The 15,912-nt window shown below is 48.5% G+C and overlaps 1 protein-coding gene across 2 annotated transcripts in view; it reads right to left on the reverse strand.

The window, feature by feature from the left end:
- Positions 1 to 14,140, reverse strand: part of RTL9 (retrotransposon Gag like 9) — a 40,446-nt gene extending 26,306 nt beyond the window's left edge. Inside the window, exon 1 of one of the 2 annotated variants that reach the window (XM_067724353.1) lies at positions 14,071 to 14,140. The gene's annotated coding sequence lies outside the window, so the exon portion shown is untranslated. Of the gene's footprint in view, positions 1 to 13,048; positions 13,295 to 14,070 lie in introns of those variants that run through there. The other variant, XM_067724354.1, reaches the window with a different exon arrangement.
- Between the last annotated feature and the right edge of the window lie 1,772 nt (positions 14,141 to 15,912).

Genomic DNA, 15,912 nt, shown 5'->3' on the forward strand with positions numbered 1-15,912 from the left:
TGCTGTTGCTGTCCTGAAAGTCTTAATAATTTTTTAAAACGGGGTGCCACGTTTTCATTTTGCCCCAGGGCCCACCCACAAATGATGTAGCCCGTCCTATATAGGGGGATGGGGAGAGGCATGGCTGGAATGGCAAGGCACTCTTGGGAAGGGCCTTGAATGCCACTCTGATATCTGCTCTGAAGACAATGAGGAATCAATGAAAGTGTTTGAGAAGGCTATGGTGACTGTGGTTTTAGAGAGCCATGTAGTGGGGTCGGTGGGGTGACAGATGGATTGGAGAAAGGAGAGATGGTGGTTAGTTAGGAGACTATTGTAATAAAGCGACGGGGGTCTGGACCGCAATGGTGGCAGCAGACATGGAGAAGGAAAGGGTCTTCACTTTATTCAGTTATCCATTCTCCAGATGCTTACTGAGCACCTGACACGTGCTAGGCACGATGCAGGGGCTGGGATTCAGGGATGCACATGAGGAAGTGTCCCTAACCCAGACAGGGGGTTCCGAAAAGATTTCCGCCAAGATGTGATATCTGAGCTGTATGTTGAAGGTGGAGTAGAAATTCACCCCATGGACAAGGCACGGACAGGCAACCCAGGAACAGGGCACGGAATGTGTAGTAGCCTGCGACATCTACTGTGCGCCAGGCACTGTCCTAGAGGCTGATAACCCCTGTTCTCAGGCTGGTAGGGGAGGGAGACAACTAAGCAGAGAATAACAAGACGATGGGGAACGTGCTGGGATATAGATGCTGTGGGAGTATCTAGATGCAGGGGAGAGGCATCTAATGCAGACTGGGGAGGTCAGGGAAGTGTCTTCTGTAGAGGTGCCTTCTGAGCTGCGTGTCGTAGATAAGAAGATGTCAGCTAGGTGAGGAGGGGGAGGGCGGAGGGCCGGGGCCGGGGCGAGCTGCGTGCAAATGCCCAGAGGTAAGAAAGAGACTGTGGCCTCAGAGGATTGTAAGTGATTCCCTATCACTCGATTCTAGAAGGAGCATAGGAGGAGCAGGGGGAGATAGGACCAAAGAGGCCTTAAACGCCAAGCTAAGGAGTTGGGACTCCATTCTGGAGAACGGTAGTCCTCAGCCTTGATTGAATACTGAAATCATCTGGGGAGCTCTGAAAAAACACTGACGACTAGCTCCCACCCCCAGGGACTTGGATTTAATAAGCCAGTGGGGGAGGCGTTGGAATGTTTAAAAGCTCCCCGGGTTTATTCTAATGAGCAAGCAGAATGGAGAACCGGGGCTCAAATTTGAGCCCTCATCAGAATCCCCCGGAGGGCTTGTCAGACACGAATTGGGAAGGGGGTGCGGTACTCCGAGTTTCTGATTCGGTAGGTCTCTAAGAAGTACCTACTCTAACAGGTTTTCGGAGATGCTGTTGCTGCTGGCGTCACGACCACACTTTGGGAGCCTCTGGTCTCAGGTATTGTAAAGTCAGTACCACTTCAGTGGAGGAGGGGGTGGGAAATGGTCTGATCTGCAGCATGGAAAGATCGCTGGGGCCACCGTGGGGAGAAGGGTCACCGAGGGGAAGAAGAGAGGTGAGGAACCAGGAAGCTACTGAAGGAATCAAGGCAAGAGAAGACCGCGAGGGAGTCTAAACTAAATAAAGCACTGGCAGGGGCAATGGAGAAAATGGGTCCAATCTGAGGTCCACTTAGGAAGTAGGCTCGGCAGGGCTTAGTGAATGGCTGCATATGGAGGTGAGAAATCAGGATGTGGGAAAGACAACTCTTGGATTTTTGCCTTGGGCAACTGGTGACTCTGATTGTACTGGGCATGCTGGTTACTGTAATCCAAGGCTAAAGGTGTTACCAGACTTGGGGCAGGAGGTTGGGGAGGGGGGCATTTCTGCCCTCAAATCGCACAGCAATAGTCCCAGGGAATTTAACAGGCATCTCTCACTGTCCACTTAACCCCTGCTTTCAGCATCATGAGTCGTCACCTTGACCCTAAGCAACTTGGGATTCTCTTCAAAATACCTGGAAAGGAAAAGCAAGACCGTGATCACCCTGACATGATTGACCAGCCGCCCGAGCCCCAGGTACAGGGCCTGCGCCTCTGCTATTACCCCAGGTGTGTTCCATTCACTTGTTATTTTAATCCGTATAGGGCTGTTGCCTAGAAGGGTTTTTGAAATATTCAGAGGCCACATTTCACACACAGGTAAAGAATTCATAACCTGCTCTTATATAGCCATGGAAACAAATGTAGCTTAAAGGACAGCCTGCAAAGGCATTCATTTGGCATGGATTTGAAATGTGTAAAAATGAGCAATTTTCCAGTGCATCATCGGTCGTGACTACTTGTTCAGTCTTCTCCGTGGGCAAGTGGAGTGCCAGCAATCAGCACGACCAGGACCATGATGGATGGGATAATTGTCCATTAGAGTACAGATAATTTTTGTACCGTGGGAGGGTTCGACAGCCTACAGACATGATAGATGGAAGATGAGCTAGCTAATGTGATAGGAGTGGCAGCTCCATTTCTGGTAGTAACCGTTCTCTGGCTGAATCGATGATTAATCAAAGACACTTTCTCATTTGAAACTCTTCGCTCACCGGTGCACAACTCCCGCTTTGGGTTAAATTTAATAGCATCATTATAAACTGCTGTTCAAGAAACTCAGATTACTTTTCCGCAGAAGAAATCATGCCACACTAGAGAGTGCTTTTGTGAGCTCGTGGGCAGGGGCCACGAAGGGGGGTGTGCCTGTGTGTAAACGTTTAACATTGGAATCCTCAATGCTTAGCATAGGGGCCGACACAGGGCACTCAATAAATGTTTGTTAAAGTAAAGTGAAATGAATTAATACGTTTGTCCATTCATTCATCTGTTTATTCCTTTAACAGACATTTATTAAATACAGGAATTAAGAGCTCTGGCCCGGGAACCAGATGCTCCAGGCTTCAAATTCTAGCTCCCACCAGCTGTATGAACTTGAACAAGTTACTTAGCCTCTCTGAGCCTGACGCCTCCTGTGGAAAATGGGGGAAACTATAGCACTTGCTCTCATAGGGCTGCTCGAGGGTTAAATGAGTCAGTGTCTGTAAGTGTTCAACACAGGGCTTGGCCCATAGTAAATGCTCACTAAAGGGCAACTGTTATATCATTATCATTATTGTTATATATACTATGGCTAGGCCTTTCTCAAGTAACTAGGTCCATATAAGAGGCCCAGAATCTCTTAAGGAATGACAGGGCTCTTGGCCAAAGCTGGCTTTCATTAAAGTGGTTATTTATGGTTTCCAACCCAGAGCCTGACTGCCCTAGGCCTGCCAGTCCTGGCCTGGTGCCGTCCTGTGGCGGCTCAGGCTGTCTCTAGGTGGGGAGTGCTCTCTAGAGAAACCTGAGAAATTGCGGAGCAGGAAGGTGAAGGAGGAAGGTAAGGGCTGGCGGGGATCCAATTTACCATCAACATGCAACCGCTGCCCCGCCCCCAACATTGTTAACTCCCTTGGGTGTCTTTCTGCGCTTTTGTATAGCTCTTCCTGGCAACATTTCTACCTACTAATTGCTATTTCGAATGTTTATCCTCTTGGCTCGGTTGAACAAGACTCTCCTTGATTTTAATTTTAATTTTAAGGCAACAAAGTAGAGAACCCTCGCCTTGGAGTTCAGTCAGGAAGTAAGGGAGGCGATGCAACTTAGCGGCTTGAGATGATCTGGAGATAGAAACGATTGGCCACTGAAGAGCTGTGTGACCTAAGGCATATTGCCTACCGTCTCTGAGCCTCAGCTCCAGAAAAGGGAACGAGAGAATAATGGTTGTTGAGACTAAATGGGGACAACTTAGGACTGTGCCTTTTTTTAATTTAAGTTTTATTTTATATTGGAGTATAGTTGATTTATGCAGATCCTTCTTGTTGCTTATTCTCATGATTAAACTAGCCCAGCCTCTTTCAAGTCTTTTACAGTCCCCCGTTTACACACTCTAGTACACGAATTACAGGTCATGCTCGTTTTTTACATCAGGTAAATGTAATACATTTAAATGTGTGCTTCCCATATCTGTCTACCTGGAAGGTCTTATGAACAACTCGAGATCTGATATGTGCTCAATAACCGTTGGGTGAATGTTGGTAGTTGAGCTAGCAATCAGTAACCTACCCTACTGGTGTATGTCTTCCATCTCCCAGGTGGCATTCCAAGCAGCACAAAAAAGTGGAATGGGTGCACTGGACTCACGTGGTCCTGGGCTTGAACTCTACAACTGGCAGCTAGGTATAAAGCACGTGCCAGTGCTGGGAAAATGATAATAGGACCAGTAACCATAGCAGCAGCGGCAGCAGTAGTAATAGCAGTAGTAATTGTAACGATTAGCAAAATGTGGAGTAGGAAATTTTCCTCAAGGATTCATTTTGTTCTCAAGGGCTGTGAGGGGCCTGAAATACGCTATGTGGAGGAATTATAGTGTCGTTGACTCAGATAAACCTGGGTTTGAATCCCAGCCCCCTATATATGGATTGTGTGATCTTGCATTACGTTCCCTAAGCCTGTCTCCTCATCTGTAAAGATAATGACAGTACCTACCTCACAGCTTTGTGGTGAGGAAGAAATAAGATACGGTATAAAGCATATCATAGTACAGTACCTCACACATAATAACGACTCAAAAAATCGATTTGAATTAGTGAATATGAATTTTCAATAAAATGGCATGAAAGAAACTCCGGACACCTTTGAGCATCTGCATGAGATCTGAAGGAGGAAGAGAGAATTCCCAGTAAGAGCTGGTTAAACACTTAACCAGCTGTCTCTTCCAATGTAATACCTCGTGTTGGAAACAGTGGGAAATTGACATTCTCAGAACAAACCATTCCCAGTGAACGCAGAGAACGAAGCCACTGTTTCACGGCACAATCACCCAGTTGCTGCATCTCAGAGGGTCTCTGAGAATGTGATTAAGTGTTGAAAAGGACAAATTTGACACACACACAGTAGGTCATGTCAGCCCCTCCCCAATGGGGAGAAACAAATGCACCAATAACCAAGGAAGCCAACGCAGCAGAAAACAAGTCAAAGTAGTTGCAACCTGATCAGTGACCTCACCGGACTGACCCTTCACTCTTGGCCCTGGGGTGACCTGCCAGACTGGACAACCTGTCAGGCTGAGCGGTTGACCCCGGCAGGGAAGTCTACTTTCACGATGTCATCACATGTCCTCTCTCCTCTTTATGAGTCGAGGGGACACCGGACATGATGGGGTGGGATCGGCTCCCAGTCTGGGATGCAAAAACTACCTTTTTTCCACTTTGTGCTGTGCCGCCTCTGCCCCCCGCCATTCTTGTTTGGGCACGCACCGAGAATGGCATTCAGGATTCCTGCATTCTCTGACTCTCTTTTAGTGTTTGGATTGGCTGTTTGCCAAGGCAACTGAAGAGCATTTTCAGAAAGGAGGTGAGTTTGGGGAAGATCTCTCGTATCTTCTCCAATATTTTAACTCCCCTGCCAATTAAAGCATTCAGGGACCCCCTTGGAAAGAACGTATCAGCACTCCCAGAGCTTCCAAATTAAAATTCCTACAAGACGCCTAACAAGGTGGTCATTTTCAAGGGAAAAGCACCCAGGTACGGTAGCCGCTTTTAAGAAATTTGAGAAGTGACACACAGGTTACATTTCTGTTGTGAAAACCACGCTGTGTTCCTTGTAAGCAACCGTTTGGGTGGCATTGCTGTCACGGGTGTGAAACATCTGGTTGTAACCAGAATGTGGGTGATTGGCTCACAATTGGGGGGGGCGGGTAAATATGGCTTGGCCTCTTGTCTTGTATCTGGCCCAGACGTGCGAATTCCTATCAGGAAACTGATTCTTCCCTGCCAGAATTCAATAGGTTAATAGTGAGTGCCACACGGCGACAGGTAAAGGACAACAGAAGGCCGCCAGAGAAGGGAGCTTGGATTTTCTGAGGAGTAGGCGACCTGGCTTGCCAGTCAGGGGAGGGAACAGGCCCTGGTCCGCCAATGTCGGAGGTGCAGGGAACACAACCAGAAGAAGCCTGGACAGGGAAAGTACTATTGGTTGAGCACTTACTCTCTCCCCACCAGGCACTATGCCGGGTCGGGGTAAGTTGTCTCATTTGATCCCAGCAAGAGCCCCATTTTACAGAAAGGGAGACTGCAGCCTTAAGGAAAAGACAGATCAAAGGCAGGAAGCTGGAACAGCACAAATACCAAAGCGCCCAGAAGGCACTTGGAATCAGTTGCCAGGAAAAATTCAGCAACCTGAGTTCTTTATAGCCATGGCAATGGGGATTAGGAGATTTGCCTCTAAGCCACTGCGTCTCTTCAGCTGACTCCCTTATTGGACCGCCTGTGCCTGTCACACCTCGAGGTGGCTGGTAAGGGCTGGCGTGGCAAGGACTGGGACCAGAAGAGGGATGGACAGGTGTCTGTAATGGATTCCTTCGAAGAGTACATGAATGGCCACACGCCATAAAACTCCAGCTAGCACACTAGTGGGAGAAGATCAGTGAGCGGCAATAGAAGAATTGGCACATGAAGTTGAGCTCTGTTTATACTTCTATAATCAGTGCTAATCATTTCCTTGTTTGCAACTGAGATGTTCTGCCCTCATTAATACCTGTTGATAAGTGCAAATAGGCTTGAATTTCATTCGCAGAGACCCGCGCTCAAGCATACTGACAACTGCAAGCAAAGCACGGGTCCTACCGAAAATAACACACAATAGAAGTTGCCGCAGAACTCTGATTCATAAATTGTCTAAATAGTCTTCCTCCACAGACAGCATTAGCCCTCATTTGTTCTCCAGCCAAAACTGTCCTTGGCTCTGATCCGCAGGGAACAAATGACACTGTACTGCAACATTCTGCCTCTAGAGTGTACACCTCCACACGCAGGAAAAGCAGGCATCTCTCACCTTCAGCCCGCTGTGCCTACAAGCAGAAAAGTCCAAGTGCGTGAAAAGAGTTAGATCCTGCTTGGTCTTTTGAAGGGCGAGAAAACCTCTGAAAGGTGACAGACATCAGAGCTATCCATTTACACTGGTTGGGCTGTGACACAAAGTCAGAGGGGCTGGATGAGAACCTCAAATAATGACAACAGAGTTGCATTCCCAGCTGTGCGAAATGACCAGCATATCATGATTGCCTTTTCACGCAAATGTCAATGACATAATCCTAACAGGCTTGCAGCTCTCTCACTGGTGTAATAAAACAATGACCCAATTATTCCGGAGGGCTGAAGCAGCAGATGTGATGACTGGGTAGGCTGTGCCGGGCACTGTGTGTGATGGACGGGGCACAGTAGGGCAGCAAACTGTGTGCCGAGGATTTGAAATTTGCCTCCCAAGCCAAAACTTCTACCATTCATCTGGTTGGAAAAAAAAATAAAGCCATTCAGTATGAAAGTTACCACTTGTTCTCATGACGGAGGCCAGTTGGGAAAATGTGGCGCAGCGCTGATTGAAGCAAATTCTGTTTAAAAAACCAGCCGGTTTGTGGGTATTTGTTTATTTATAACTCTCCCCTCCTCCTCCACACCCTGCCTCGTTCTGCAAAGGATTTGAGATGGGATGGGAACACTGAAAGTTTGTTTAAGTCCTAAACAGGTCCAGCTACTTTTTAGATGGACGACAAAACGAAATGCTTAGAATCAAGCGCCTTGCTCTAGAGATGCTGCCTCCGTTTTCCCAGTCAGCGCCGGTCCCCCTTGTATCCCGCAGGGAGAGGGACCTCTTGCATCAGAGCACACCTTGTCGCCAGTGCTACATTTTAATGTAACGCAGGGAAATAAACATGAGCCCATAAGCCCGAGCCTGAGAAAATAAAGGAACATGGATTCACTCCCTCTCTCACTCGTTCACTTACTCAACAAATATTGATTGGTACCTGTTCTGGAACAAGCTCTATTCTAGGCACAGGGGAAGCAAAAATGAAGAAGACAGAGTCCTTGAACTTGAGAAGCTCCCAGTCTAGCGGGAAGGTTAGCCGATCAGGGCTGTGGCAGGGTAGCTTCGCGGCTGCAGGGGGCATGCATGATTCAATTCATGGCCTCAGACTGCCTTGGGTTCAACTTCTGGTTCTGCCTCTCGCTAGCTGCCTGACCTTGGGCACTTTGCTTAACATCTCAGAGCCTCAATTCCCTCATCTGTAAAATGGGGCTAATAATAGAATTGACGTCATTGCATTATTATGAAGATTAAATGAGATAATCTGTGTAGAACACTTAGAACAGCTCCTGGCACATAGTAAGCACCCAGTAAAAAGTTAGCTCTTTATGCTTTCTATTCCTTTTGTTTGACTTTCGTAAGACTGTCTGGTGATGAGACTCCGAGGACTGGTTTCTAAAACAGAACTGTTTTCAACAAACTCCTCCCTTTAGCCTGATTTTTTTTTTTCATTTCGAATGACACAGTTCTGTCATGATTTTTTCCCTCAGCAAACATATGTCTGGCAAAAACCTCAGGGAGAAAATATTTCCCACATGGTTTTGTTTATGTCGGCCTACTATGTGCCAAGCACCCCTCTCGATGAGAGGAACGCATTGCTGAGTGATAAAGACAAGGTCCCTGTCCTCCTGGAGTTTACATTCCAGTGGGAAAGACAGACTCTAAACAGACACGTAGAAACAAACATAATTACCCAGAGAGGTAAGTGGGATTAAAGAACTATGGCCAATAAAAGGGATATTAGGAGGGAACTAACTGTAAGTGGTCGGAGAAGGCGTATCTCAGGAGGTGACGTTTAAGCTGAGACAGAAAGGTTAAGAAGAAGCCTCCCGTGTCAAAAGCAAGAGCAAAGGCAGTCCGGGTAGGAGGAAGAGCATGCACAAAGGCCCTGGGGCAGGAAAAGACTTTGGGAATGTTGCAGAAATCGAAAGAACAGCGTGGCTGAGACATGCAGCCCCGATAGGGAGGGAAAGCAGACAGGATTATTCTATGCATTTTGAATGAGGACACGGAAAGCCCAGAGAGATTAATGGACTTACCCACAATGCCTTGCACACAGTAGGCGCTCCGTATGTTGTAGAATTGTCAGTCTGCAGGGCGGGGCTGAGGCCCACCGCTTTCCAAACTCGGACTGAGATTACCCACCACAACTAGGAATCAGCTACCCAGGAAGACTGAAACATATAGTCTTTTTCGTTGGTGAGTCATAGGCAACACGCATTAGAGTGTAGGGTCGAGTGGCCCCAGCTGCCGCCTGAGTGTAAGGGGCGGGGGTGGGCTCAGGCCGCGGCTGAAGCTTTTTAGCATGTTTATGATGAGCTGAAAGCACTCACTGCTTAATTTAAAATACCGCTCACACATACACATACAATTCAGCAGCTGGGGGAGCTGCCAGGAATTGAGGCTAAGTGTAGAAAATTGGAGGATCAGGAATATCGGGTACCCGGTCCTGTTTCCCAGCTCGCACGGGCTGTCTCTGACCCCGTGCAGTCCCATCTTCCCTAGTAAACTCCTGGAGGTCAAGACGCGGGTGGGGGCAGCAGCGGTTTGGGGAAGGGAGGCCTCCGCAGAGCTCTTCGTGCCAGCGACACTAGTAGTAGTTCTACCTGGTCTCGAGCTTGCCAGTTTTCCTCTCCATCCATGCCTATTAAAATACCCCCTCAAAGCCCAAACCCACTGTCCTGGTGAAGCCTCCCTGTGCGGCACCCCCCCAGGCCCCCTCACTTTCGTTTTCCTGGAAATCTGACAGTTGGGAAAACTCATGTGGCCCCGAGCACAAGTTGCCTGAGCTGGCTGTTGCTTTTTCTAGTGTGCGTATCTCGTCTCTCCAACCACACGGGGGCCCTCGGTGCACACTTGAGGAAGCGTGTTGCTTCCTTCTGTCTTCCTCCCGGCTCTCAGCACAGGAGTATGTACACAGTGAGAGTCCCCAGTGCCTTGGCTCCTGGGTTACATGACAGTATCGTTCAAAAAGCCTTTTGGGTGGAAGAGCTGCTCTTGATTTAAAAACAAGAACTTCAACTTGACAAAATGTGAAAACACCCTCAGGGGTATCCAGTTTCCTTCCCATTGCTCCCCTACACCCAGGGTACCCTGCCCACAAACTGGACGAGCCTGTAGCCTTCGCGATCAAAATGCCCCACAATCCATCTCTTTGTTCATAATATCCCTTCTGACCGGGAGGCGCTCTCTCCCAACCCTACCTATCCGAAGCCCGACTCACCCTTCAAGGTCAAATCCGAATGCCATCTCTGCCATGAAACCTTCCCAGGCACAATTCCTTGCCTTGTCCCTGAAGCCTCATGGCACCCTGTGTCTACCTCTCGTGGGCTATAGGCTGGTGAGTTGGAATAACCTAGGTTCCAAGCTCAACTCCATCACTTCCCTAAGCAACCTCAGTTTTCTTTTCTGGAAAAGGGGATAACAACCTGCCTCAATGGGATATTGGAAGGTGCCAATCAAATAATGATATCCTCAGCCCACTCAGCCCAAGACTCGGTCTAGGGAGCTTAGTGAGGGTTACTTATCATCATCATCTTCATCATCTCTGGGAAGCAGTGTGAAGTCAAGGTTAAGAGTGTGTGAGCTTGGGAACCAGACACATCTAGCTTCCAGGCCTGGTCCCGTCACTTCCTAACCATGCGACCTTGGGCCGGTCACTTCCTGTCTGAGGCCCAGTTCCCTTACGTGTGAAATGAAGTAATCAGTTTCCCTGCCCCGTCACAGAACCTGTTGGGAAGGTTCAAAGACATACCGTACGCAAGGTATACCGCTCAGCACAGGATCCGTAGCACAAAAATTGCTCATTCAGGTCTACGCTCTGCTACAACCTATAAAACTCCTTTAAGGGCACAGACAGTATTTGACTTATCTTTGCATCTCTCCCTGCCTAGCCTAGCCCAGAACCTCTGCAGCTGGCAGGCCCACAATAAATCATTGTTGAATTGAATTGAAAACCCAAACCAGATGTGCCTCCTTCCCTGTCAAATGAAGCTTTCAAGCTGGTGGGTTGGGCCTGCTGCCCCTTCGACTCCCCTCCCTCACAGCTGAGCTGCCGCCATTGTCTCGCAGGGCTCTGGGGACTGAAGCCCGGTGGCGGGAGGGATGGGAAGTGGAGAGAGCCAGGCGGGATAAGCCAGGTAGAGAAAGAGAACGCTGTCTGCTCCTGGTGACTCAGAGCAAACTGCCTTGGAAGGGTGCTCTCCAGAAGTCTCTGCTGAACGAAAAGAGGTGGGTTGGATTCCCGAAGTGACACATCGAAAGCCCCTCAACCCATCCGGGGCCTAACTATTGAGGAAACCCACCGCTTCCCTCCAAACAGCGAAAAATGGACAGAAGTGAAGGTGTCAGGAGAAAGCTCCCTTCCCCTTTAGCAGACCTGGTGAAACTGAGGTTCGGAGAGGTTCGGCTCCGAAATCATGAGAGTGGGCTTCAGAACAGAGTTCAGCTGGTGCCACAGAAAAACTCTAACCACTGAGATACCTTGCCTCTAGGTGATTCTTGTTCCAGGACAGAGGTATGTATTGACTGCCCCACCGCCTCAAGACCCCTGGGAAGAAAACACAGAGCTTTACTGGGGAAAAATACTGCCAGAAATACAAATCTGTTTTAAAACTACAAAAAGAGGCCCATGTCTTCAGCGTTTCTGAGCCAGAACTGTGTAGACAGGGCACAGGGAGCAGCATGCTGTCCACAGGTCAAGGTGAAGAGCCACGCACCGGAACATGGCTGCCCGGACTGTAAGTCTCGATCTGTCACATACTAGCCTGTCTGACCCCAGGCAAGTGACTTAACTTCCTGGTGCCTCTGTTTTCTCATCTGTTCCAAGGTGCCAGTAATAGCACCTCCTCAGAGAATTGTCTACGAGAATCAAATGAGCTAATGTGGGGCTTCCCTGGTGGCGCAGTGGTTGAGAGTCCGCCTGCCGATGCAGGGGACGCGAGTTTGTGCCCCGGTCCAGGAAGGTCCCACATGCCGCGGAGCGGATGGGCCCGTGAGCCGTGGCCGCTGGGCCTGCGCATGCGGAGCCTGTGCTCTGCAACGGGAGAGGCCACAGCAGTGAGAGGCCTGCGTACCGCCAAAAAAAAAAAAAAAAAAAAATGAGCTAATGTTTGTAAAGTACTTACCATGCCTGGTGCGTGGAAACACTGTAGGACTATTTGTTAAATAAAAATAAATACATACCTCTTTCTCTCTGGAGCAAGACCAGCCTAGAGGCAGGGTGGTCAAGTGGTTAGACCTTGCCTGCAGAGCTAGCTGAACCCGGCTTCCAAGCCCAGTCTCATGACTTCAGAGCCGAATCTCCTTGAACCTTCAGTGTCACCGTCTTTAAAGTGAACTGCCAGGGGATCCTGAGTCCCTAGCCCAAAGGCCGTTTCGAGTTTTAAATGAGATAGCTCCAGAGTCCTGAACACAGCGCCTGACCCAGCGGAGTGAGTAAGCACCCAACAAAGGCAGAGTACTCATCATCTGAATCTTGGAGAATGCTGCTTCCCAATTTTTTTTTTTTTTTTTGCCTCTTCTGGGTTAAGTTAACACACGATATGTAGTTTTGGAAATCCTGCCGCAGTAAAGGAACAATTTCATCGTTTTGCCAGTGAAATTCCTAAACATTTTATTCAAGAGCCAGAAAAGGGAAACATTTTTGGTCATTTCCAAACCACGCGAACATGGGCAATCCATTTCCCCAGTCAGTAAACCTGACCCCCCTCCCCCCCTCCCCCAAAGTTGCAGAAGTCACTTACTTTGCAGGACAAAAAAATCCGAAGGAATGAGTATTTTACTGCAAACAAAAGCCATCTTTGTTTGCTGCCCAGCTTTGGGAGAAAAAATACCTCAACCCAGGAGCTTGGAAAATTCTTGAAAGTTCTCATTTTATTCCAGCAAATCCAACCGAACTGGCAAGACTCCTGGCCATGTGAACCTGAATCAGAATGAGTCGCCTCTACCCACCACCCTCTTCACAGCACCCAGAACCCAACAGGGTACACTGGGCGTCAATACACATTGGTTGTCGACTCCTCCATGGGAGCCCCAGATTCCACTGCTACAATGTCTGCTACGTTGCCAAAACCCTCGGAAAGCAGCACTAAAGAACATTTTGAAAACAGGAAAAAAAAAAGCATCCATCAACTCACCACTCTAACACAACTCTTAATTTTGTGTGGAAAGTTCTCTTCCAGTCTTTATCCACGTGCAGACATATTTTTACAGCACTGTAGTCATAGGGAAAAACTGCGGCAGCTTCAGCCAAGAACCAGATACCATACAGCTCATGTCACTAAACTTTCCAAGTGAGGGCTTTTTCTTCCCTCATTCACTCCATTCATTCAGTCAGTCAGCCATTCGACAAACATGGATTGAGCCAGGCTGTGGTGCTACGCCCTGGGGAGTGCGGAGATGGAGATGACTAAGTCACAGTCCCCGCCCTCAAGCAGCTCCCAGTTTAGCGGGAGAAACAGACTAGTCAGCAGGAAATTAGAGCGCACTGTGATCAATGCATAATTGCTCTGAAGGCACAGAAGAGAAGCATTAAAGGTGGGCGGGAAGGGGAGGGGGAGCGGAGGACGGGGGAGACCAGGCAGAGCATACACAAAGACATGAAGTTAGGAGAACACAAGGTGTCATCAGGTAGCAAAAAAAGAGCTGAGAATGGCTGGATCCTAGGCAGATGGCAGTGGACTCGGCGAGGAAAGAAGCAGGGGGGCAAATCATGAAGATGAAAGGTTTCAGTTTCATTTTGAAGACTGGGGAGGGGGGAGCTTCGGAAAGATTGAGTTTAAGCAGGGTAGTAGCACAATCAGATACACATTTGAGGAAGACTGTCCCAGCAACAGAATGGAGGGTAGATGGGAGGATACGAGATAGGGAACAGGGGGACCGTTTAGCAGGCTGTCACGGTCATTGATCAAGATAAAGAGGGTCTAAAGGATTGAGATGGCTTCTCCTCTTACACGCTGTGTCATCTTAGTAGGTAACTTAACCTCTCTGTGCCTTAGTCTCTTCTGTAAAGCAAGGATAACAACAGCTCCCTTGTGGAGCTGCTGGGAGGGCTAGATGAGATGCTGCATGCAAAGCGCCTGGCACAGTGGCTGGTACCCAGAAGACACTCAAGACATGTTACTTCCCCTTCCCCTCATTCCCTTGTCTTCCACCTCACCCTTCCTTAAAGGCTGGCACGGTATGGAGCATGGAAGTGGCCGAGGCAGGATTCTAACCCAGACAGTCTGACTCCAGAGGGCAGTGGAGAAAGTTTGAAAGTGCTGTTGTCAGGACAGTTACTTAGAAGGATTGTTTAGCCGAGTCGAGGGCCCAGCTGAGGTTGGAAACTATGACTTTTGAGTGGGACTAATCAACAAAGTGATGGGATTTCCTCCAGCAGTGTTCCTCCATCTGGGTGTAAGCACAGAGGAGGAGGCTGTCAGTTAAACTTATCCAGGCTTGGGTTTTTGCCTAGTGAATGTGTCAGAAAGACACAGGGCAAGGGAGTTCAGGATATAGGCAAGATCCTGAAGTCTACATTCCAGGACTTAGGCAAACAGACCTGGCTTCAAATCTCATCTCTGTCCTGTACTAGCTGTGGGATTTTGGGTAAGTCACTCAACCTCTCTGAGCCCCAGTCACCTCATTTTTTTAACAAAAAACAAAAAACAGTCCCTGTCTCATAAAGTCATTGTGAGAATTACATGAGGTTATTGAAATGATGTTGTGAGATGCCTAGTATGTGCCTGGCACGTACATATTCATTATTATTTTTATCATCATCGTCATCATTTTCAAGTGATGGAGAGGGAAGGAAGGAAGGCAGGAAGGGCTGACGGGGTGGAAGAATGAAGGGGCTCAAGAGCCTGGAGATCCTCTTGAGGCAAAAGGATGAGCTTTGAGGTCAGTGGGCAGGTGTGGATGGTGGGGTGTTCTGAGATGGACCGATGATGAAGCATGGTATGGCTAAAATGGGGGTGTGTCCTGCACATGGATCATGGATGTCAACTCACCCAGGATGATATCAGGACTTGGGGTGGAGAAGAAGACAGTGAGCCAGATGTCGAACTCTTCCTTGAATGGGTAAGGGGGACGGGGTGGCTAAAAAGAAGAGTCGATGAGGAGAGGAGAGGAGAGGAGAGAAGAGGGTGCTGTAGCCAGATGGCATCAGAAGGAGGAGTTCTTGGCTGAAGGCGGAGGAGTAACGATCTGGACGCAAACAGGGGAAGCTAGAGCACAGACCCCACCTCCCAGCCCTAGGGTGTCTGTGGTGTTGGAGTGCGAGCAGTGTCCACCAGAGGGCGCTGCAGGCAAAGCCGTGAGCTCCTCCGCGGAGACTCAGGTTTCAGCGTTTGCAGGCGCAGAGGTAGAGAACAGTGTTCTGTGAAGCTTATTTAGAGTGTAGGGAGAGTTGTTTTCCGTGGGGTGGGCTTTCCAGAGGGTACAGAGAATAGTGGGAGAGGGCAGTAGTAGGAAGATGGAGGAGTCAGGGGTGGTGTGGAACGGGAGCACAGGGCAGAATGGGGACGGTGCGGGAGAGGACAGATGATGGGCAGGGAGGCTCACGTTTGGGCTGTAGCCAAGGACTGGGGGATGTGAGGCTTGGTGGGATTAACTGTCCTCAGACTTCCAAATGAAGCTTTTTTTCCTTTACATCTTTTGTTTATTATAAAAGTAACACATGCTTATTTCAGACAACTCTAATCATTACCGAAGTGAAAATCCACCTTCCCCGTCCCTTTCCCCAGAGGTAACCACTGTTAACAATCTGTCTATCCTTCCAGACTGTTTGCCTATGAATAACATATAATATCCTTAATGAAAATCAGATCCTATTATACTAATTTTTCTGCAGCTTGTTTTTATCACAATATTATATTGGAGACATCAATCAGTATATGAATTACATCAGTATATAAAGATGTAGCTATGCATATCAGTACATATAGCTCTAACCTGTCCTTACTTACGGCTACATTGTCGCTGTCATCATTACAGCACTAGTAGGGATAGTACTAGG

This window comes from Pseudorca crassidens, chromosome X, assembly GCF_039906515.1.
Source record: "Pseudorca crassidens isolate mPseCra1 chromosome X, mPseCra1.hap1, whole genome shotgun sequence".
Lineage (NCBI taxonomy): Eukaryota > Metazoa > Chordata > Mammalia > Artiodactyla > Delphinidae > Pseudorca > Pseudorca crassidens.